Source organism: Neoarius graeffei, chromosome 22, assembly GCF_027579695.1.
Source record: "Neoarius graeffei isolate fNeoGra1 chromosome 22, fNeoGra1.pri, whole genome shotgun sequence".
Lineage (NCBI taxonomy): Eukaryota > Metazoa > Chordata > Actinopteri > Siluriformes > Ariidae > Neoarius > Neoarius graeffei.
This window is the reverse complement of record NC_083590.1, coordinates 54,197,678-54,223,664: the sequence shown is the minus strand read 5'-3', so window position 1 is coordinate 54,223,664 and position 25,987 is coordinate 54,197,678. Positions and strand designations below refer to the sequence as shown.

General features: G+C 42.1%; 1 protein-coding gene across 1 annotated transcript in view; it reads left to right on the top strand.

Annotated features, from left to right (window-relative positions):
* efna3a (ephrin-A3a) overlaps nucleotides 1-25,987 on the top strand; it is a 291,952-nt gene that overhangs the window by 84,524 nt on the left and 181,441 nt on the right. The gene's annotated exons all lie outside the window — the stretch shown is intronic.

Below are 25,987 nucleotides of genomic sequence, written 5' to 3'. Positions count from 1 at the left end.
TGGCCAAGACAATTCAGTTACATTTCACTGGGTCTGGGACATGCGACAGAATGTCTGACGGCCGATTCCCTGCAGGCTACGATAGCCAGTCGAAGCCTCCACCCTCTCCACCAAAAGATTTCCTGTTGACTCCATGTAACTCAGAGGGACAGATTTGGGGGGGGGGAGAGAGGGAAAGAAAACATAGGTTGTTAGGTATGCCCAATGTCGCCTGAATAAGCAGGAACAGTATACATATTACACTGAGTACAAGCAGGGACTCCGGCAACTAACTATGACAGCATAACTAAAAGGGGGAGCCAGAAGGTAACACAGGCATGAGGGAGCCCCGGGACATAAAGCAGCAGCCCCTACACCATCAACAAACTTGAGTGAGCAAGCGAGTGGGGACTGACAGCATCCATACATCCCAGTTTACCAAAACAATCTGTCTGAGGACCCTCCAGATCTACACCTTTACCTCATAAACACCATTAACAAAAGGCTTGACTAAACAGATATGTTTTCAGCCGAGACTTAAAGGAACAGTCCACCGTACTTCCATAATGAAATATGCTCTTATCTGAATTGAGACGAGCTGCTCCGTACCTATCCGAGCTTTGCGCGACCTCCCAGTCAGTCAGATGCGCTGTCACTCCTGTTAGCAATGTAGCTAGGCTCAGTATGGCCAATGGTATTTTTTGGGGCTGTAGTTAGATGCGACCAAACTCTTCCGCGTTTTTCCTGTTTACATAGGTTTATATGACCAGTGATATGAAACAAGTTCAGTTACACAAATTGAAATGTAGCGATTTTCTATGCTATGGAAAGTCCGCACTATAATGACAGGCGTACTAACACCTTCTGCGCGCTTCGGCAGCGCATTGATATCTGAGCTCCGTATCAGTGCGCTGCCGAAGCGCGCAGAAGGTGTTAGTACGCCTGTCATTATAGTGCGGACTTTCCATAGCATAGAAAATCGCTATGTTTCAATTTGTGTAACTGAACTTGTTTCATATCACTGGTCATATAAACCTATGTAAACAGGAAAAACGCGGAAGAATTTGGTCGCATCTAACTACAGCCCCAAAAAATACCATTGGCCATACCGAGCCTAGCTACATTGCTAACAGGAGTGACAGCGCGTCTGACTGCGTCTGACTGACTGGGAGGTCGCGCAAAGCTCGGATAGGTACGGAGCAGCTCGTCTCAATTCAGATGAGAGCATATTTCATTATGGAAGTACGGTGGACTGTTCCTTTAAACACTGAGACTGTGTCTGATTCCCGAACATTACTTGGAAGGCTGTTCCATAACTGTGGAGCTTTGTAAGAAAAGGCTCTGCCCCCTGATGTAGCCTTCACTATACGAAGTACCAGCAGATAGCCTGCACCTTTTGATCTAAGTAGGCATGGCGGGTCATAAAGGACCAGAAGTTCACTCAGGTACTGTGGCATGAGACCATTCCATGCTTTAAAGGTCAATAGTAGTATTTTATAATCAATAGGAAATTTGATTGGGAGCCAATGCAGTGTGGATAAGACAGGGGTGATGTGGTCATATTTTCTAGTTCTAGTAAGGACTCTTGCTGCTGCATTTTGAACTAACTGGAGCTTGTTTATGCACTTATTGGAACATCCAGACAGTAAGGCATTACAATAATCCAACCTGGAGGTAACGAAAGCATGGACTAGTTTTTCTGCGTCGTGTAGTGATATTAAATTTCTTATCTTAGCAATATTTCTGAGATGAAAGAAAGCTATCCGGGTAATGTTATCAATGTGAGTTTTGAATGAAAGACTGGGGTCAATAGTCACCCCGAGGTCTTTTACTGCTGCACGTGAAGAAAGACAGTGCTAACCTCTACACCACCGTGCCACCCCTATTTTAGAATCATCTCATCATTTTATTACATACTCTTCTAAAGCTTTGGAGACCATTTTCCTCCATTTGGACCTGTCAGCTGTCTTTCTTTTTGCTTCTTGTGTAGTGAGGCCAGTCCACTTCCAGATGTTATCCATCCATGTTAGCCTTTGTCTGTCTCTGGAGTGTCTCTCTTCAGCTCCTTTTTCTTGGACATGTCTCTCCAGGGAATTATTTTCTCTGGAGATATGTCCATAGTAGTGCAGCTTCCTCATGATTATCATACTTAATATCACTAGTTTGGTGTTTATTCTTTCCAGGATGGTGTCATTTGTTATCCTTTCAGTGTAAGATACCCTGAGGATTCTTCTACATGTCCACATCTCAAATGCTGTCAATTTCTTTTCATCTGCTGCTTTGAGTGTCCATGTCTCACATCCATAGAGTGCAACTGACCATACCAGACTCCTTAGGAGATGTAGTTTGGTGTTGATGCTTACAGAGCAGTCTTTCCATAGGTTCCAGAGTTTACTACACTATTTTAGAATATCTTTGTAAAATAAACAATAAATCATTTCTTTTCACACTTCTCATCTCATTATCTCTAGCCGCTTTATCCTGTTCTACAGGGTCACAGGCAAGCTGGAGCCTACCCCAGCTGACTACGGGTGAAAGGCGGGGTACACCCTGGACAAGTCGCCAGGTCATCACAGGGCTGACACATAGACACAGACAACCATTCACACTCACATTCACACCTACGCTCAATTTAGAGTCACCAGTTAACCTAACCTGCATGTCTTTGGACTGTGGGGGAAACCGGAGCACCCGGAGGAAACCCACACGGACAACATGCAAACTCTGCACAGAAAGGCCCTCGCCGCCCATAGGGCTTGAACCTGGACCTTCTTGCTGTGAGGCGACAGCGCTAACCACTACACCACTGTGCCGCCCTCTCTTCCCTTAGCAAAAAGAAGTTTATTAAAGTGTACTATGAGTATACTTATTTTTTACTAAAACTGCAGAAGTATACTTGAAGTTGACTTTTTATAAACTATATTTTATATACTTAAGAATAGTATAGTGAAGTATACTTGGCTTATACTGAAAAGTATAAATAAAAGTCTAAGACTAAGTACAGTAATACTAAGACTTATACTTTAATACTAAAACGTATCCTTTAGTATACTTTTCACGTTTTTCTGCCACAAAGTACTAATACTTAGTATATCTTGCTCCAAGTGCATAATAAGGTCAAGTCATTGACTCATGCTTAACATTTAATTTATATATTAATATAATATAATGCTGGAGTTTAAAACTTTACAGTATATAGTATGTGTGCTCAATTGCATTATCTTTATGTACCTTAAAATCATACACAAAAACAGAAAAACTTTTGACTTGACTTTATTGATCAATTTCTCCAGTAAGGAAGGACTTGATTTCATAGGTCTTTATTTTTGAAATGTTTGAAAATATATCAAACTTGTTTTCAACATTCTGTCTTGTGATTTTGTAAATGCATCACACTCTTGTGTACATACAGTATGAGTAAACTTTAAGAATACTTTAAGGAGTATATTTCCAGTATATAAATAGTAAGCTACAAGTAATATGCCAAGCAAACTTAAAGTATAACAAGTAAACGAGTGAAATAACCAACGTTTATAACAGTATACTTTAAGTATACAATAATAAACTAAAAATAGGGACTTGAAGTAGGTAACTAAGGGGTGTTGTGGCTCAGTCAACTAAAGCGCCATACCATAAGTCTGGGGACCTGGGTTCGATTCCAACCCAAGGTAATTTCCTGATCCTGCTCATTTCCTGTCTCTACACTGTCCTATCCAATAAAGGTGAAAAAAGCCCAAAAAAAGAAGTATATCAATAAGTGTACTTGTGGTATACTTTAAGCATGCAAGAGGGATATACCTAGTATATAGATGAGTGTACTTGTTGTATAATTTAAAGTGTACTTTTGCAAACTTAAAATGAACTTTAAAGTATACTTTTATAAACCTGAAATGTTCCAATTTAGTCCGAAAAAGTATTAAATTTGTATACTTTCTAGTACACTAAAAGTACATGGTCTGTAGTATACTTGCTATACTTATACTCATACTGAAGCATACTTAATAAAATGAACTTTAAGTATACTACTTTTTGCTAAGGGTTTTCACACTTTTTTTTTTTAATTTACTCTATTACATACCAAAGGCATGCAAGTATACATGAAAAAATTGCTTTTAATTTCATTACTTTTCAGGAGGAATAAAGCATTGTTTCAACAAAATGTAAGGGTACCAACAAATTTGTCCATGTCTGTGGCTAATATATTTTTGTATTAGAGAGAAACTAAAACACAGATAAACATGTATCAAATGAAACAGCTTTTGCTTATTAATCTGTTTGTTGCTTAATTATACAGTATATTACATGTACAGTACAGATTCCTACCTGAGGACCCTTACACATTCCCAGCCTTACCTACCTTCTCTGACACTGCTCTGCACATCGGTGCTTTCTTCTTCTTCCAGCTTCTCTTGTTCGGGGCTGCCACAGCAGATCATCCAGTTTATGATCTGCACATTTGATTTGGCATAGGTTTTACACCAGATGCCCTTCCTGACGCAACCCTTCCCAATCTATCCGGGCTTGAGACTGGCGCTAAGTATGCACTGGCTTGTGCAACCCCAGTGGCTGTGTATCTTACTGAATCTGCATGTCTTTGAACTGCAGGGGAAACCCATACAGACATGGGGAGAACATGCAAACTCCACACAGAAAGGCCCCCGTTGGCCACTGGGCTCGAACCCAGACCCTTCTTGCTGTGAGGCGACAGTGCTAACCACTACACCACTGTGCCACCTCATCGATGTACATCGGTACTTTCTGATATGCTTATATTTTTGTCTAATTACAGGTTATACTAGAATAACCCTAACCCTTCCTGAGATCAACCCACAAAATCCAGCGTCTGAACTCATTTTGTTGCAAGTGAAGATTTACACCATCATGATTTCTACTAAGTACCAGGAGAGTTTACCTTAAGGATTGCAGATGGTTACAACCTAATGAAATTACCTAAAGATGGATCGTTCAATAATATAATGACACCGAATTTACATTCGAGATGGAAAACAAAATCAATGGTCCTGATGTGCTCTAGTGTGTTACGAACAACACTAGATTCCGAGTTCATGTGCAGTGTGAAGAGCCCTTCTCTCCCTCATACATATGCATTTGAGGGAGGATTGGTGAAAAAAAGAAAGACAGCGTAGTGAAAAAAAGCAAAATAAGAAGGATGATTTGTTTGATGCATGACAGTTTGGACAGTTAGCGGTGGCCAGTTTTATGTCTGATTTCATTCTTTTCCAAAATTGTAAATTCATGCCTGTTGCTAGGAACTTATAAGGCACTGATCCCAATTGTCCAATTATCTTGGACTCATTTTTAACTGCCAGTGTTTTCTTTCACCAATTCCTAGACAGTATATATTCTTTATTGGTGAAAGAGCTATTCATGCAAACCAGGAACATCATGCTTTAATACCTGCTTTCCACTGACTGCTTAAATCATGGAGATCTGGCAACTAAAAATATTCAGCACATTAAACAGGGCTTTGACACTGCCAATTTTTTTTAATTGTTGTAGGAGCATCAGCTGTAGTTTATTCTATAATCAGTAGGCTTTTGATGTGTACAACCCCAATTCCAAAAAAGTTGGGACAAAGTACAGATTGTAAATAAAAATGGAATGGAATAATTTACAAATCTCAAACACTGATATTGTATTCACAATAGAACATAGACAACATATCAAATGTCGAAAGTGAGACATTTTGAAATTTCATGCCAAATGGGCTCATTTGAAATTTCATGACAGCAACACATCTCAAAAAAGTTGGGACAGGGGCAATAAGAGGCTGGAAAAGTTAAAGGGACAAAAAAGGAACAGCTGGAGGACCAAATTGCAACTCATTAGGTCAATTGGCAATAGGTCATTAACATGACTGGGTATAAAAAGAGCATCTTGGAGTGGCAGCGGCTCTCAGAAGTAAAGATGGGAAGAGGATCACCAATCCCCCTAATTCTGCGCCGACAAATAGTGGAGCAATATCAGAAAGGAGTTCAACAGTGTAAAATTGCAAAGAGTTTGAACATATCATCATCTACAGTGCATAATATCATCAAAAGATTCAGAGAATCTGGAAGAATCTCTGTGCGTAAGGGTCAAGGCCGGAAAACCATACTGGGTGCCCGTGATCTTTGGGTTCTTAGACGGCACTGCATCACATACAGGCATGCTTCTGTATTGGAAATCACAAAATGGGCTCAGGAATATTATCCAGAGAACATTATCTATGAACACAATTCACCGTGCCATCCGCCATTGCCAGCTAAAACTCTATAGTTCAAAGAAGAAGCCGTATCTAAACACGATCCAGAAGCGCAGACGTCTTCTCTGGGCCAAGGCTCATTTAAAATGGACTGTGGCAAAGTGGAAAACTGTTCTGTGGTCAGACGAATCAAAATTTGAAGTTCTTTATGGAAATCAGGGATGCCGTGCCATTCGGACTAAAGAGGAGAAGGACAACCCAAGTTGTTATCAGCGCTCAGTTCAGAAGCCTGCGTCTCTGATGGTATGGGGTTGCATTAGTGCGTGTGGCATGGGCAGCGTACGCATCTGGAAAGACACCATCAATGCTGAAAGGTATATCCAGGTTCTAGAGCAACATATGCTCCCATCCAGACGACGTCTCTTTCAGGAAAGACCTTGGATTTTCCAACATGACAATGCCAAACCACATACTGCGTCAATTACAGCATCATGGCTGCGTAAAAGAAGGGTCCGGGTACTGAACTGGCCAGCCTGCAGTCCAGATCTTTCACCCATAGAAAACATTTGGCGCATCATAAAACGGAAGATACGACAAAAAAGACCTAAGACAGTTGAGCAACTAGAATCCTACATTAGACAAGAATGGGTTAACATTCCTATCCCTAAACTTGAGCAACTTGTCTCCTCAGTCCCCAGACGTTTACAGACTGTTGTAAAGAGAAAAGGGGATGTCTCACAGTGGGAAACATGGCCTTGTCCCAACTTTTTTGAGATGTGTTGTTGTCATGAAATTTAAAATCACCTAATTTTTCTCTTTAAATGATACATTTTCTCAGTTTAAACATTTGATATGTCATCTATGTTCTATTCTGAACAAAATATGGAATTTTGAAACTTCCACATCATTGCATTCCGTTTTTATTTACAATTTGTACTTTGTCCCAACTTTTTTGGAATCGGGGTTGTAAAACCAACCCTGCATATGAGCTGTAGTAAAACCCTTAGCATGATTTACTTCTGTCTGACATTTCCTCTTTTTTGACAGCTCTATAAACCAACATCTGGCCTACTGATTCACAATGCTGATGTCTTCAAGAAGCACATCAGGGGAAGGCATGGCCTAAAAGTTGGAGAAATTTTGGGACCAAGTGGTCACTGGTTCAATTCCCTGGACCAGCAGGAATGGCTGATGTGCCCTTGAGCAAGGCATTAAACCAACTGCTCCCCAGGCTGCTCTGGGTATGTTGTACTTCGCTCAGGATAAGACCGTCTGCTGATTGCCCTTAATGTAATGTAATGGATTGACCTGGATTATCCTGATCACGGTAGATCAGGAGTCTGTCTTAGGATCCCTGTGCATGAGGCAGGAATACATCCTACATTGCCTGCTGCAATTTAGCACAGTCAATGTTTTTGGGCAGTGAGAGGAAACTGCAGAACCTGGAGGGAACCCACTGGTTACAAATGGTCTGTTTCCCCCTTTTTCCCTTAATTTCCTGTTCACCAGGTTAGGAATGGTTGCTTGGGATTGTAAATAAACCTCACAATTTGTTAGCTGTAACTAAGCTCATGATTCAATTGAAGTAATTACACAACAACAATAACAGCAACAAATTAAATTTATATAACACCTTTCACCAACCCAAGGATGTAGTAATGATACAACAGAAAGAGAAGCAAATCAACCAAAAGAAAACATGACAGATAGGAGAGACAGAAACCAAAATGACAATTTACATGAGCATAAAGATAACAGACAAGCTCAAAGCATTGAAGGAGATAGAAGAGTCGATGATCAGGAGCTGAAATACAGGTGCATGTGCCCCGTGTCGAACAGCAGTGGAGATACTTATTGAATTCTTGTATAGTGAAACAACATGCTGTTTCATTTTTGCAATTTAATGCTGTGTGAGTGAAGATATCCACAGCTCTATCTGTTCCGCAGCATGGACAAGGGAAGCTAAGATGCATCTGAGAAGGACGTTTTGTTGCTCTGCCCTGAAGCAGGTCACTGAGGTTCATATGGGATACAAAAAAAGGCAAAAAGGAAAAACGTATTATGAGATACAGCACGGGGCAGCACGGTGGTGTAGTGGTTAGCGCTGTCGCCTCACAGCAAGAAGGTCCTGGGTTCGAGCCCCGTGGCCGGCGAGGGCCTTTCTGTGCGGAGTTTGCATGTTCTCCCCGTGTCCGCGTGGGTTTCCTCCGGGTGCTCCGGTTTCCCCCACAGTCCAAAGACATGCAGGTTAGGTTAACTGGTGACTCTAAATTGAGCGTAGGTGTGAATGTGAGTGTGAATGGTTGTCTGTGTCTATGTGTCAGCCCTGTGATGACCTGGCGACTTGTCCAGGGTGTACCCCGCCTTTCGCCCGTAGTCAGCTGGGATAGGCTTCAGCTTGCCTGCGACCCTGTAGAAGGATAAAGCGGCTAGAGATAATGAGATGAGATTTGTCGTCAACTTAACAACCATCATCTTAGGAATCTTTCTGCGATTTCACGTGCTGCTGTCAATCCTCTTAAGTCTACTGTGGTCTGAATTGAAGAATGCAAACCACTTTTGAAGTGTTCAAAATGGAAACCTAGTCAGCTCTCCTTCTCCAAGCTCAGAACAAAAAGCTTTTGGAACATTTTGGAAGTTTTGAACAAAATATGACAAAAACTGTCTTTTCTTTCCTGCGTGACCACTCATGAGACCGCCGAATCCGGTTCCGATCCATTACAACGGAATAACCGTTCAAAAACGGAATTGACCGATCAAAAGAATTTAAAGTATGGATACTCTGAGAAAATCTCTTCAGCTTCACATTACAATTAACATCTATGGCTCAGGATTGTTGCGTTTTTGGCGCCTCGGTACTTGGCACAGAGGATTCTAGGAAGAGTGAGCTGGTCTGTTTCAGAAAAATTGTGTTTGAAAGAAATATTTCAGCTCAAGGACACCCACTGCAGGTATTATTGACATTAATTATTCATTTCTGCTCATTTTCATGAGGGGTGCCGCAAACTAAAGAGTTGAACTAAACCAGTTAAGAATTTTAATTGATGAAAAGAGCAGTTCATTAACAATGCACATCAACACTTTGCAACTTAACAACTCTGAATGCATGAATTAAAAGCTGATCTTGTACACAAAATGTTCTATTGTACAGTCGAACTCTTTGCGATCACCAAGGAGGGGTGAGAAATGTAGGGTTTGTCGGTTGAAGGGTAGAAAACCTGTGATGAAAAATGAAAGGATATGGCACACTATCCACCATGTTAGTTTCCTCACTCACCCTCCACTTCATTTTTCTTTCTCTCATGTCCCTCCTGCCAAATAGTGACAGCAATTAGTGTTGAATGGTGCAGAGTTGTATAGGCGCTACCTACCATTTTTCTCCACAAAAGCACCACGGCTTATTTCTACGCTAATAAAACCCACGATCTTTCCAGGCTTTCAAGGCAAAGGAAGAGTGCTGAGAAATTAATGTACAAAACAGAAGGCTTATGAGGCTCCTTGAGGACTTGGTCATATAGAAATCTGGGGAGGAGTAGTACTATCTGGGGCTGAGTGACACGCTAACAATAACTCACTCCACAGTCTCTGCATTCATCCAGAATCATTAACCAACCTGGGACACAATGGGAATAAAGGATTCCGTGATTTGACTGTAATTGCGTCCAGACTCAGGCTGGCGAGGTTGTTCCTAAAATGTAGGACTCCAGATCTCCATCAGCAGAATGCACTGACATTTCTATTCATTTTCCTTACAAATCTGTGTACAACTACACTTAGCTGTTAAGTACTGTACATCTGCAAAAAACATCAACTTTTTCATACAGCTGAGGATTTAAAGGTGCATACCTCGAATGCTTGTTAAAACCGAAATATTTTCCAAATGAGCAGTGAGGATAAAGCAATGCAGCAGCACACAAGATTACAACTGGGCTCTGATGATATAATTACTGAGATTACATCTGCAAAATTGTGTGCCAGAGCTTCAATTTCATGCATGGCTAAAGAGCCTCTATTAGGCTTGCATGATGTTGATATTTCCACATACGTGATTTACCATTTAAATGATTGAGAACCGATAGCGTAAAAAAAAAAGCACAGGAAGACAAGCACTTCCACCATGTTGGGTTTAGTAAGAGTATGGGGGATAATATTATCAGCTGTGCAGTCAAGAACTGCTTTAGAGTGATGTGCTGAATTCTGACTCTCCAGGAGAACCCACCTCCCCTTCATGTGCACTTGTGTTACAGAGACTTTTGTTATTTCAGACCTTATTAGGAATAGGCTACTGTATGTAGAGAATAACAGAAATCTGTGCCGAGTCTGTAACACGCTTGTACATGAATGGGAGCCGGGTTCAGCTGGGAGCATCACTTTCTGATTATCATTACCATTAAAATCATCTGTAACTTGTTAGATTTGACACACTGTTGTATGTAGGCGTATTTAATCTTTTTCATTCTAATTTTTTGTCATTTTTCTCTTCCAACCAAAAACTGAAAGTATATTTTTCCAGTCAAAATTTTTTAGGAAAAATTATGATCTCAAAGTATGACTTTCACTGTGGTATGGGTGTTGGTTTGAGCCAGATGGACTGGTTTGAGTATTTCAGAAACTGCTGATCTCCTGGGGTTTTCACACACAACAGTCTCTAGAGTTTACACAGAATGGGGCCAAAAACAAAAAATCATTAAGTGAGCGACAGTTCTGTGGGTGGAAACAAACGCTTTGTTGATAAGAGAGGTCAGAGGAAAATGGCCAGATTGGTTTGAGCTGCCAGGAAGGATATAGTAGCTCATATAATCACTTTACAACCGTGGTGAGCAGAAAAGCATCTCAGCATGCAACAGCAGAAGAACACATTGGGTTCCACTCCTGGAGCCAAGAACAAGGATCTTAGAATCAACAACAAGGTCCTATTAAAGTGGTTTGATTGTTCCCAAATGGATAAAGGAACAGCATGCTGTGTATCTCAGTATGGATCTATGGAGAAAAATCTATGGGCCAAATCACTTTGGTTAATGGCACACTTATGCTCTAAGTATGGCATATATTTATATATTTATATTTACAACCCCGATTCCAAAAAAGTTGGGATAAAGTACAAATTGTAAATAAAAACGGAATGCAATGATATGGAAGTTTCAAAATTCCATATTTTATTCAGAATAGAACATAGATGACATATCAAATGTTTAAACTGAGAAAATGTATCATTTAAAGAGAAAATTAAGTGATTTTAAATTTCATGACAACAACACATCTCAAAAAAGTTGGGACAAGGCCATGTTTCCCACTGTGAGACATCCCCTTTTCTCTTTACAACAGTCTGTAAACGTCTGGGGACTGAGGAGACAAGTTGCTCAAGTTTAGGGATAGGAATGTTAACCCATTCTTGTCTAATGTAGGATTCTAGTTGCTCAACTGTCTTAGGTCTTTTTTGTCTCATTTTCCGTTTTATGATGCGTGAAATGTTTTCTATGGGTGAAAGATCTGGACTGCAGGCTGGCCAGTTCAGTACCCGGACCCTTCTTCTATGCAGCCGTGATGCTGTAATTGATGCAGTATGTGGTTTGGCATTGTCATGTTGGAAAATGCAAGGTCTTCCCTGAAAGAGACGTCGTCTGGATGGGAGCATACAGTATGTTGCTCTAGAACCTGGATACACCTTTCAGCATTGATGGGGTCTTTCCAGATGTGTAAGCTGCCCATGCCACACGCACTAATGCAACCCCATACCATCAGAGATGCAGGCTTCTGAACTGAGCGCTGATAACAACTTGGGTCGTCCTTCTCCTCTTTAGTCCGAATGACACGGCGTCCCTGATTTCCATAAAGAACTTCAAATTTTGATTTGTCTGACCACAGAACAGTTTTCCACTTTGCCACAGTCCATTTTAAATGAGCCTTGGCCCAGAGAAGACGTCTGCGCTTCTGGATCGTGTTTAGATACGGCTTCTTCTTTGAACTATAGAGTTTTAGCTGGCAACGGCGGATGGCACGGTGAATTGTGTTCACAGATAACGTTCTCTGGAACTATTCCTGAGCCCATTTTGTGATTTCCAATACAGACGCATGCCTGTATGTGATGCAGTGCCGTCTAAGGGCCCGAAGATCACGGGCACCCAGTATGGTTTTCCGGCCTTGACCCTTACGCACAGAGATTCTTCCAGATTCTCTGAATCTTTTGATGATATTATGCACTGTAGATGATGATCTGTTCAAACTCTTTGCAATTTTACACTGTCGAACTCCTTTCTGATATTGCTCCACTATTTGTCGGCGCAGAATTAGGGGGATGGGTGATCCTCTTCCCATCTTTACTTCTGAGAGCCGCTGCCACTCCAAGATGCTCTTTTTATACCCAGTCATGTTAATGACCTATTGCCAATTGACCTAATGAGTTGCAATTTGGTCCTCCAGCTGTTCCTTTTTTGTACCTTTAACTTTTCCAGCCTCTTATTGCCCCTGTCCCAACTTTTTTGAGATGTGTTGCTGTCATGAAATTTCAAATGAGCCAATATTTGGCATGAAATTTCAAAATGTCTCACTTTCGACATTTGATATGTTGTCTATGTTCTATTGTGAATACAATATCAGTTTTTGAGATTTGTAAATTATTGCATTCCGTTTTTATTTACAATTTGTACTTTGTCCCAACTTTTTTGGAATCGGGGTTGTATGTTTATATTTATTATATAAGGAAGGCAGGACTCCAAAGAATTAATGAATAGTTACAGCACGTGAGTCCATGCCAGGAAACTTTGCTTCAGGGTCCAGGATCAAAAATTTGAGTGATTCTGGAAACCAGTGTACTAGCTGGTCAGCAAAGGTGTCTGGCAGCTCAGGGAACCAGCATGTCAGTTGGTCTCCAAAGGATGTTTGGAATTTCAGGAGACAGCAGAGCATGATGCTACCTGTGGAACCATTGTGTGAACTTGGTAATCAAGAGGAGAAAATCCACCAAGTCAAATGCTGTGGGGCAGCCATGACCTAATGGTTAGAGAAGCAGCTTTGGGACCAAAAGGCCACTGGTTCAAATCCCTGGACCGGCAGGAAATGGCTGAAGTGCCCTTGAGCAAAACCCCCAGCTCTCCAGGCTGCTCTCGGGTATGTTGTACATCACTCTGGATAAGAGTGTCTGCTGAATGCCGTTAATGTAATGTAATGATCTAGAGGAAGTGTGGCTTCCTGGACTCTACATTTCTCTATACTGGACTCTACAAAGCTTGCACATGGTGTGGTGACTTTAGGAGCAGCAAGAGGTGCCTTCTCTCATCTAAAAAGCCACAGTTCCTGTGGAATCCAACACTTCTCACACTGACTTGCTGTGTCTTTTTGATGCATCAGCCTTTATAACATGCATAACTGAGAGGCAGAATGAAAATACATATACAGTACCTGACATTTATTTTGTGGAATTCAAGAATCAAAACCAATATTCTTAGCATGAGTCAAAACACTGGTAGGCAACATTAATCTGTGATCAAAAGTCATGAAACAATCAAGAGCCAAGAAGCCATAATAAATGTAGAATGCACAGAAACAGGAAAACACTAACAAAAATGCATGATAAGACGTTATAGTTAAACAAAGATACAGCAGGGTGTAAATACACACAGTGTTTACAAACAACAATGAAACAAACCAATGGCAGGACAGGAGCAGCGATAGGACCAAATCCTTGGCAAATACAATGAACTTGAAACAAAACATGAAAACTGGTCCATTTGGCTGATTACCACTAGATGGTAGTGGCTTTATGTTTTGGGGTTGTCTGTGTATCTGTCCATCTGTCTTTCCAAGACTATGATTATACCTCAAGGATGAATTGTTGAATGCTTGCAATGTATATGAATCATCATTGTGATGAGCATAGATTTAGATTTCAGTCAGGACCTTTGTTCAGTGCAACCGTGCCTTCAGTGAGTACGCTCCTAGTGGACCCGAACTAGCTGTTGTATAATGTGTTGCCAATTGTGATGTAAAATCATATTATTGGTCAAAGGCTTCCTTAAATATTTCGTTTATACATATGGTTATATTGCAAATCTGTTTAGTGAAGTAATATTTAGTAGTGAACAAGAACGTTAGAGTCTGTGTAGTACAGACCAGAGTGAAAGTCAGGTCCACCCACTCTTTTGGTATGCCCACCCATTGGGCCTGCCCCTAAGGTCCAGTGCATCACAGAATGTCTTCAATTTGGAAATCAATCTCACATCCATTTAGAGAGCTTAAATAGTTTCAGCTAGAGATATTTCATTAATACAGATGTGTCGAGGAAGAACATTGATCTCATGGACATGAACTGGAAATTCGTTCATCATACCGGTGCGGAATGTTTTGGCAATGCAGTGTGAGTTAATATCTCATTATTTGGGACAAATGGCTATTTGTCCCAAATAATGACTCAGTGCTGTTTTACTGCCAAAGGGGGTTGGAAAAAGTATTAAATGCAGGGGTGCCAATAATAGTGGCACATGTTTTTATTGAAATTAATTAATTATTTTTTGATGAGGGATTTGTTTTTCTGCGAATAAATTTATTTCAATTAAAAGTTGGATTTTTCTCATTTTTTCAGCATGATATGAAGCGACTTCACCAAAAGGTGGATTTTTTTCTAACCATCACGGGGGGGAGGGGGGGCAATAATTATGGGGGGCACTGTATATGCAGTATAAATAAATATCTCCTATGTTAATTAAGACATTTTGAAAATCACGTGAAGGGCGGTGCGGTGGTGTAGTGGTTCGCACTGTCACCTCACAGCAAGAAGGTTCTGGGTTCGAGCCCAGTAGCTGACGGGGGCCTTTCTGTGTGGAGTTTGCTTGTTCTCCCCGCGGCTGTGTGGGTTTCTTCCGGGTGCTCCGGTTTCCCCCACAGTCCAAAGACATGCAGGTTAGGATAATTGGTGGCTCTAAATTGACCGTAGGTGTGAATGTGAGTGTGAATGGTTGTGTGTCTCTGTCAGTGCGTTTACATGCACATCCAAATCGAGCTACTGTCGGTAATCGAGCTAAGGGCCCCAGCAGGGGTGCCAGAGAAATCCAATCCTACATGCACACAAGGAAATCGAGCTATTGTGTGAGGTGCATTGTGCACCCGAGCCACAGGTGGCGCTACACGCCCCATCGTGTTGGTACACTTCCGGTTGTCGTCATGAAGAAGAGCTATTCAAGAGTATAAACAAAGTTATCAGTTCCGTGTTCACAAGAAGAACGACGATGAGGACAGCAACATCGAGAGATGTTGTTCCACCTGACCTCTTCTGCTGCTCGCTACTACTACTGTTGTCATGCCGACCGAGGCTGTTGTGTTTCCCGCTTGTGGTCTCGTCACTCGTCACTTCCGGAAGGGGCAGTGCTGAAGTAAGTAGCTCGACTACGTAGCTCGATAGGGTTTACACGCACTAAGTAGCTCGGCTACAATCGCATAATCTAGGTCGCGTAGCTTGATTACGAGAAATCCAGTTCGGTTCGATTTCAGCCGAGCTAAGGTGTTTCCATGGCATTTAGAACTTTGATTTCAGTCGAGCTACAGCAGAAATTCGATTTTCTCTATGTGCATGTAAACGCACTGTGTGTGTCAGCCCTGCAATGACCTGGTGACTTGTCCAGGGTGAACCCCACCTCTCACCCATAGTCAGCTGGGATAGGCTCCAGCCCGCCCGCGACCCTGTACAGGATAAGCGGTTACGGATAATGGGTGGAAAATCACATCTCATCTCATCTAATTATCTGTAGCCGCTTTATCCTGTTCTACAGGGTCGCAGACAAGCTGGAGCCTATCCCAGCTGACTACGGGCGAAAGGCGGGGTACACCCTGGACAAGTCGCCAGGTCATCACAGGGCTGACACAGACAACCATTCACACTCACATTCACACCTACGCTCAATTTAGAGTCACCAGTTAACCTAACCTGCATGTCTTTGGACTGTGGGGGAAACCGGAGCACCCGGAGGAAACCCACGCGGACACGGGGAGAACATGCAAACTCCGCACAGAAAGGCCCTCGCCGGCCACGGGGCTCGAACCCGGACCTTCTTGCTGTGAGGCAACAGCGCTAACCACTACACCACCGTGCCGCCCCCGGAAAATCACATTGAAACATTAATTCGATTTAACGGAATTAATCATGAAAATTGCCCATCACTTGTTGCATGTCATTTTAATGACCAGTAAAATTCTGGAGAATTTAGTTAGTTAGTTAGTTAGTTAGTTAGTTTATATTATAAATCTTGGCATGTGATGCCTTAAAAATTACAGTAATATTTTCTATTTCAGTTAAAGTCAAAACAGGTTTTCTGAATATTAAAGCAGTCAGATTATTCTGTGAAATATTCTGATAAATAGTCTACTTCCTGATACTGTCAGCTATTAATATTTAACAGTGTGAAAGATGTGTTGTTTGTGGAGAATTTGCTGTGCATTTACTGAAACAGCCTGATAAAGTGTCTAGCAGACACTGTCTGTTTTTATGCCGTGGTGTTTCGCTTATTTCAGCAGGATGTTTAATGTCTGCATCTTCAACCATAGCAGCTGACTGTGGCAGAAGCGATAAAAAGATCTCATTGATTTCCTGGACACACATTTCAGGGGATTTGTTATTTTAATTGTAGATGCACATGGAAGCGAGTTTTCTGTACGTAAATGGCTTTGACTGTTAAGACAAAATCCATCGGAAATGCAGATGTGAGAATCATTAGTCTCTTTGTGGTCATTTTCAATAAACAAATATGTTGCCAAATAATTATCATTACATACAATCAAGTCTATAAATAATTGGACATTGACAAAGGTGTTTTTTTTTTTTTTGCTGTCTACCACAGTATAATGGAGTTGATTAAATAATGAATAGCTTCAAAATGCTTTAAATTTACATTCAAATCGAGTGAACAGTGTAGGAATTACAGTATTTTATACATGCCCTACCTCTTTTCTTTCTTTCTTTTTTTGAGGAACCAAAATTAATTGGACAAGCTAACATCATTATAAATGGAGCTGTCATTTTTAATACTTGGTTGCAAATGTTTTGCGATCAGTGACTGCCTGAAGTCTGGAATTCATAGACATTGCCAGATGCTTCCAGGCCTTTACTGCAGCTGTCTTCACGTCCTGCTTGTTCTTGGGGTGTTTTGCCTTCAGTTTTGCCTTCAGCAAGTGAAATGTGGATCAGTTGGACTCAGGTCAGGTGATAGACTCGGCCACTGCAGAACTTCTTTGCCTTAAAAAAAGTCTATGCTTCAGGTCACTGGTGCTCATGGATGCACTTTTTTTTTTTTAACATTCTATCTTGAAAATACAACTGTTACAACAGCAGGTCATGTCATTGGATGAAACAGTAACCCACCTGTAAATAAAGCGAATGCACCCAAGAAGGCACTGATGAGTTCTTTAGTCTAATAGAATCTTGCATTCTATTGGTTGGTGAATTTTGATTGGGTCATTTCATCAAAATCCAAGAAAGAGCATAGAAATCTGTGAGCAGAGGATTCACGAGTGCACAAAAGCAGTGTGAGCATGAGCAGTGACTATTTGAGAGAGAGGACAGGGTTTTTGAGGGAAAGCATTGCAAGATCTAGACATGAAATGAATAAATACTGCTCTTGATATGAAAAACCACACCCTTGATTAAAGATATGGGGGAAAAAAAACTCCACAGTTGTTTTTTTGCTGACTTTTACATGGTAGCCGTGGGGTCTTAAATTTCTCATCATCTCTAGCCGCTTTATCCTTCTACAGGGTCGCAGGAGCCTATCCCAGCTGACTACGGGCGAAAGGCGGGGTACACCCTGGACAAGTCGCCAGGTCATCACAGGGCTGACACATAGACACAGACAACCATTCACACTCACTTTAGAGTCACCAGTTAACCTAACCTGCATGTCTTTGGACTGTGGAGGAAACCGGAGCACCCGGAGGAAACATGCAAACTCCACACAGAAAGGCCCTCGCCGGCCCCGGGGCTCGAACCCAGGATCTTCTTGCTGTGAGGCGACAGCGCTAACCACTACACCACCGTGCCGCCCAGTCTTAAATTTAATATTCCAAAATTAAGGCCTTAAAAAGTCTTAAATTGCTTTGCCCAAGTCTTAATTTTTTAAACAAAGGTCTTAAATTTACTCGTACTATTCTACAATGTGAAAACGTGGGTTTTGCGTAACATCAGTGAATTTCTTGGAGTATGTGCAAAGAAAGAAACAATATTGATGCATTTTCGCGCAATCGTTGGAGTCCGTGGTGGAGAGGAGACTCCGCGAATCGCAGCATGGGGAAGTGTCGTTTTAATCAGCAGTGGCTTTCAGATGAAAGATATCGTGATTGGGTGAGGGAGGTTCCTGGAAGCGATGTTGAAGCAAGATGCTGTGTTTGTCGAAAGACCTTCAAGTTGTCCACTATAGGTCATTTCGCTTTAGAGTCTCACATGAAGAGTTCAAAGCACATTGCATCTGCCCTCCACCGCCACCAGCCCATCGCTCAGTTCTGCACGGTTCAATCTCCAAATGCACCTGGAGTTGGCACTAGCACCACTGTCGAACGTCAGCAGCATCAGCCAAGCCAGACATCATTGGCAAGGCTAGCAACAACACAAGGGCCGAGCAGTGGCATGATGGGTGTCGGTGGAACCCCGACACTTCGGGCAGAGGTGCTCTGGATTTTAAAAACAATTACGGAGCACCACTCGTACAGCTCGAATGAGGGCATAAGCGAACTCTTTAAGGCTGTGTTCCCAGACTCGGAAGTCGCTACAACATTCTCCTGTGGAAAAAACAAAACGTCTTACATGACAAAATTCGGTCTTGCTTGTCTTGAATGTGAAGATTTGACAAGCAATGCACGTAATAACTTTTAAGTATATAACTTTTATAATAAAAGTATTTTTACTTGAAACATTTGTCATTATTGGGAATTTGATCTGGTGTCCTACGACCGCATAATGGCTGCGATGTAGGTCTTAATTCTCATTTAAGTGGTCTTAAAAAGGTCTTGAAAAAGTCTTAAATTTATGGTGGTCAAACCTGGGGAAACCCTGTTTTAGTGCATGTTTCACTGGACTATATTCAATATTGTACATTGTAGCCTATTATTTAGCTGGCTGCGGTTGTTTTTCAGGCTGGTCTTTGAAAAACACCATGTGCTCGGGTAATCAGTGTTTTATGCTGGTGTTGTGTCATCCAGCCACTGGGGGTGCATAAGCGTACTCTTGGTGCCGGTCCCAAGCCCGGATAAATTGGAGAGGGTTGCGTCAGGAAGGGCATCCAGGGTAAAACTGTACCAAATCTAACATGCGGAATGAAAAGAGAAATACCATACCGGATCGGTCGTGGCCCGGGTTAACAACGATCGCCTCTGGTACTGTTGGTCAACAGGGTGTCGGTGGAAAGTGTGCTACTGTTGCGCCAAAATGGAGAAGGAGAAAGAGAGGGAGGAGGCGTGTTAGGAGAGAGCATGAAAGATGGAAGGGAAGGAGCTTAGAATTGAGGGTAGGAACACTGAATGTGGGAACATTGGCAGAGCGAGAGAGTTAGCAGGTATGATGGAAAGAAGGAAGTTGGACATTTTGTGTGTGCAGGAGACGAGGTGGAAAGGAAGCAAGGCCAAGAACATTGGAGATGGATGCAAGTTGTTTTATTATGGAGTGGATGGAAAGAGAAATGGTGTTGGTATTGTTTTGAGGGGAGAGTTGGTCAATAGTGTGATTGATGTGAAGAGGGTGTCAGATAGAGTGATAGGCATGAAGTTGGAGATTCAAGGAGTGGTAATCAATGTTGTGTGCGCGTACGCCCCACAGGTTGGATGTGAGAATGAAGAGAGAGAGTCTTTCTGGATGAAGTGGTAGAAAGTATACTGAGGGAGGAGCACGTGCTGATAGGAGCAGATTTCAATGGACATGTTGGCAAGGGAAACAGAGGAGATGAGGATGTGATGGGCAGATATGGTGTAAGAGAGAGAAATGTGGAAGGGCAAATGGTGGTTGATTTTTCAAAGAGGATGAATTTGGCAATAGTCAATACATACTTCAAGAAGAAAGAGCAGCACAGGGTGACGTTTAAGAGTGGAGGAAGATCTACACAGGTGGACTACATACTCTGCAGAAGGGGTAACCTGAAGGAGATTGGAGACTGTAAAGTGATGGCAGGGGAGAGTGTAGCTAGACAACATCAAGTGGTCGTGTGCAGGATGAGCTTGAAAGTGAAAAAGAGGAAGCGTGAAATAGTGGAGCCGAAGATTAAGTGGTGGAAACTAAAAGAGGTTGAACATCAGAAGGAGTTTAGGGAAGAAATGAGACAAGCATTGAGTGGTCATGGAAGTCTGCCAGAAGATTGGAATATGACTGCTGTACTAGTAAGAGAGGCAGCAAGAAAGGTGCTAGGGTGGTCACTGGGAAGGAGGAAGGAAGACAAGAAGACATGGTGGTGGAACAAAGAAGTGCAGGACATTATAAAAGAGAAGAAGCTAGCAAAGAAGAATTGGGACGAGCAGAGAGACGAGGAAAGCAGGCGGTTATACAGAGAGACGAGACAGAAGGCAAAAAAGAGAGGTAGCGAAGGCGAAAGCAGATGCATACCCGGAGTTGTACGAAAGACTGGAGACCAGAGAAGGCGAGAAAGACCTGTACAGACTAGCTAGGCAGAGAAACAGGGAAGCGAGGGATGTACAGCAGGTAAGAGTGATGAAAGATGTAAATGGAAATGTGCTGACAAACAAAGAGAGTGTATTAAGAAGGTGGAAAGAGTACTTTGAGGATTTATTAAATGAGGAGAATCCAAGAGAGAAAAGGTCAGATTCATTGGAGACAGCAAATCAGGAAGCAGAGTTGGTTAGTAAGGATGAGGTGAGGGCAGCCATGAAAAGAATGAAGACTGGGAAAGCAGTTGGACCAGATGGTATCCTGATTGAGGCTTGGAGATGTTTGGGTGAGATGGCTGTGGAGTTCCTAATGAGATTGTTTAATAAGATCCTAGAGAATGAGAAATGCCAAATGAATGGAGAAAGAGTGTGCTCGTCCCAATATACAAGAATAAGGGAGATGTACAGAGCTGCAGTAATTACAGAGGAATAAAATTGATGAGCCACACCATGAAGCTATGGGAAGTGAATTCAAGTAGGGTCAACTGTGCAGGAAAATGGGGGCTGTGATAGTGAGGTGAGAAAGAGAGTGCAGGCAGGGTGGAGCAGTTGGAGAAGGATTTCGGGAGTCATTTGTGATCGGAAAGTCCCAGCAAAAGTGAAAGGTAAGATGTATGAGAGTAGTGAGACCAGCTGTGATGTATGGATTGGAGACCGTACCCTTAACAAAGAGACAGGAGGCAAAGTTGGAGGTGGCGGAGTTGAGGATGTTAAGGTTTGCGATGGGAGTGACAAGGTTGGACAGGATAAGGAACGAGCACATCAGAGGGACAGCACATGTAGAGAGCTTGGGAATGAAGCTAAGAGAGAGGAGACTGAGATGGTATGGTCACATCCTGAGAAGAGATGCAGAGCATGTGGGAAGGAGAATGTTGAGGATGGAGCTGGATGATTGATGGAGGATTGATCCCTCTCTCTTCCTCACTACCTCGTTCGCTGAGTAGTCATATGTGCATGTGTTGAAACCAAGATAGTAAAGGTAGCCTGCAAGCAGGTGGGCGGTTCTTGTACATCCTATGAAATATACTGCTGCTGGCGCCACTGCTTCGGGTTATTGCCCATCTGCACTGTGAAGCACCATCTAATGAGTTTTAAAGCATTTGGCTGAATGTGAGCAGATAATACAGCTCTATACACTGAAGAATTCATCCTGCTACCTACTTTTGTCAGCAGTCACATCATCAATAAATACAAGAGAACCAGTTCCACTGGCAGCCGTAAAAGCCCAAGCCGTAACATGCTTCAGATGAGCAGTTCCTTCCCTTCAAAATATTATTCACTTCTTATCATTCTGTGATACAAGTCCATTTTTGTCTCATCTGTCCATAGGATGTCGTTCCAGAACAGTCTGTGCTTTTTTAAAAAAAAAAGATTTTTTGGGCAAACTGGTGTCAAAGCTTTCCAGTGGTTTACATCTTGTGCTCAACCCATTTACTCTGGTGAAAGCTCTCTTGATTGTTGATTTTGGCACAGATACATCTACCTCCTGCAGGGTGTTCTTGATCTGGCCATCTGTTATGAAGGGGTTTTTCTTCACCAGAAAGAATTCTTCTGTCAACCACTCCAGGTCTTCTGGACCTTTTGATCTTCCTGAGTTCCAGTGTGTTCTTTCTTTTTAAGCATGTAGTTTTTGTTTTCTGTCTAATGGGTGTGTTTTGCTTTTTCATCCTAATGATGATGATATTTTCAGTATCACTGGCAGGCACAACTCTTTGTACTTCATATTGAGAGTTAACAGCGACAGAGTCCAACCACAAATGCCACACATGAAGTCACATTTAGATCTTTTGTCTGCTTAGTTGTAACTTAAATAATTAGGGAATAACACACATCTAGGCATGGAACAGCTGAGCAGCTGATTGTACTTTTGGTCGCATAAAAGGCGGAGGACTGCCGATGTAAAAAGTGCTGTACTTTCGATACCATTCTCCAATTTAGATGTAAACACCCTCAGACACCCTCAGACAAAGCTGAAAGTCTGCACTTTGATTGAACTTTCAGAATCAATATTCAATTTCTGCTCCAATGTACTGGGTAGCCAATTAAAATAACAATAACTGTCCAAATGTGGACCCAACTATGTATTTTGAGCATCCACCTTCATAAACACACTCTCAAGCAAGCATAAACACACTAAAGATCTGCTGTTTGTGCATTACCTGTTCACTGTTTTCACACTGTGTACTAATGATGCATGATTTAGCAGTAGTATGCCCCCCATCCCTGGAGCATTCAGGACGTGAACTCTGATCACAGTCACATAGCACAAACAGCTGTCATGACCGACCTCACAGCAGCATGGAGCTCAGAGCAGCCATTCATCGCAACACACTACTTCTCATACACTTGTTTATTGCATTAATGGCATCGTTATTCCCAAGAGTTACTGCTCGTTGTTTTTCTGGCTCAATTTGTCCCTGTTGTTATTTGTGAAGAAAATGGATTTTTGTGAGTAAGTGCTGTTGAATTTAGGGAGCAGATGAACTCTATAAATCCGAAATAAGCGCCAATGGGGGAAAAATGTAAATGCGTAATTGGGGGAAAAAATTTAAATTATTATACAAGGAGGGCAATGCTCAGTGCATCCTCAATATCAGGGCTAAACAACTATCAGTGAGTTAAATGACATGGAATATGAGATGAACATACACTCACTGGCCACTTTAATAGGAACTTGGTGTTGGGTCTAAGATCCCTGTTCTTGGCTGCAGAAGTGGAACCCAATGTGTTCTTCTGTTGTTGCATGCTGAGATGCTTTTCTGCTCACCATGGTTGTAAAGAGTGATTATATGAGTTACTATATCCTTCCTGGCAGCTCGAACCAATCTGTCTATTTCCCTCTGACCCTCTCTTATCAACAGCGTTTGTTTCCACCTACAGAACTATCACTCACTCACTCAGCGTTTTTTGATTTTCAGACCATTCTGTATAAACTCTAGAGACTGCTGTGTGTGAAAACCCCAGGAGATCAGCAGTTTCTGAAATACTCAAACCAGTCCATCTGGCTCAAACCAACACCCATACCACAGTGAAAGAAAGTCACACTTCACTGTGAGATCACAATTTTTCCCATTCTGATGTGTGAAGTGAACATTAACTGAAGCTCTTGATTTGTATCTGCATGATTTTATGCATCATGCTGCTGTCAAGAGATTGGCTGATTAGAAACCTGCATCAAACAGCAGGTGGATAGCTGTTCCTAATAAAGTGGCCACTGAGTGTATAAAGTATCAGTCATTAAAGCACAGTTTTATTTTTAAAGCACAATTTTATTCTATTGTTGTCTCATAATTTCCTGCCAGTGTAGAAAAATTAAATTATCAATGTGAAAATTTATAGCTATTTTTGTACTAAAAACCCCCAAAATTGTCTCATCTCATTATCTGTAGCCGCTTTATCCTTCTACAGGGTCGCAGGCAAGCTGGAGCCTATCCCAGCTGACTACGGGTGAAAGGCGGGGTTCACCCTGGACAAGTCGCCAGGTCATCACAGGGCTGACACATAGACACAGACAACCATTCACACCTACGGTCAATTTAGAGTCACCAGTTAACCTAACTTGCATGTCTTTGGACTGTGGGGGAAACCGGAGCACCTGGAGGAAACCCACGCGGACACGGGGAGAACATGCAAACTCCACACAGAAAGGCCCTCGCCGGCCCAGGGGCTCGAACCCAGGACCTTCTTGCTGTGAGGCGACAGCGCTAACCACTACACCACCGTGCCGCCACCTCCAAAATTGTAAAGATGTAATATGACTGTGGGATGCAGGGTTCGTCAACTCCAGTTTCCATCTCATGATGGGTTTATACACTAGTTGTTGACCCAAATCAGGTGTTTTGAGAGCAATTTTGTGGTCATGTATGGAGGTTGACATCAAAGATCCCTGGGCATAATCACCGATGTGGTGATTTTAACATAAATGATTGCGTGCCCAGAACAACCGCCCATCTCTGGACCTCCAAACATCTTCAAGTCCAATGGAACGTGGGCGCGTGACTCCGCAGAATGTTGAGAGCTCACTGCTACATAGTTAAAGTTGGTTGTGCTCTAACACCATTGTTGCATGTGATGAGAATGTGGTAGGGTGATGCCAGCCCCTCTGAGACAGGTTGTAACAAGTTACAGGTTACCGTTAGCAGGAAAGAGATATAGAGCCACCTCTGCCTGACCTGACACTTAGGGACACGCAGTTGTCTTGGAACACAGAGAAGCTCTCCAAGCAGAGTATTTTGAAGCTACTTTTTAAATTATAGACCCCTTGCACGTGACATCACGCATCACGTGATAATTTCTCCTGGGGGACAATCAGACACTGTCTTTCCTGTAAGCAAGACTTAATCTGTCTTAAATTTGGTTCATTTTTGTGCTGTTTTTGGTTGTTCAAATCATTCAAATAGAGAAAAAGATAAACGGTATTACCATCTCCCTGGAACTTTGTCTTGAACTTCTGATTGTGGCTTAGGACCTTGACTTGGGTATTTCTTTTGAAAGGAAATATCTCTGATCTGGGAGTATAAGATTTTTTTTTTTCACAGCAGTAGGAAGAACCCAGTATACCTTTTTATCTGTAACCGTCAGTTAATCCCTTTGTTTCACTCCAGCCCACAACAGTGATGCTCTGTGAGAGCAGCTCTCTCCAAGGCCTGCCATACAGTTGCAGTGTGTGGCCACGATCTTGCCAATTTTTTTTCACTGACAATCCACAGAGTTAAAGGTTTTTTGATCATTCTTTGCAAGTGTTTCACTTGGAATAGAATGTAGGTTGTATATTCAGTCATGTGACTTTTGCTTGAGAGTTTACTTCTGGTGAATGAAGTGGTGGTCAGGAAAAACGATTTGGCTGCTGGCATGTAAAGAGCAAGTGAAACCGTCTCCAACTATTTTCGCAGTTTAGAGGCCAATGCACAGTCATGATACTTTCAGAAAGTTGCTCTTTGTAATGGGATAGATCCTTACACACTAGTAAAGAAGGATTTTTCTGATGATTTGTAAAATTATCCATCCATTGAGCTCTCAGACATCTCAAACTACCTGATGCTGCAAACATCGTTCTACACGGACACACAGATGAAAACCTGGAAGAGCATGGAGGAGAACAACTTTTTATATGTGGCTGGGTTAAAGATCTGGGGATCAGGATATAAGAAAATAAATCCTGTATCGTTTATCCCC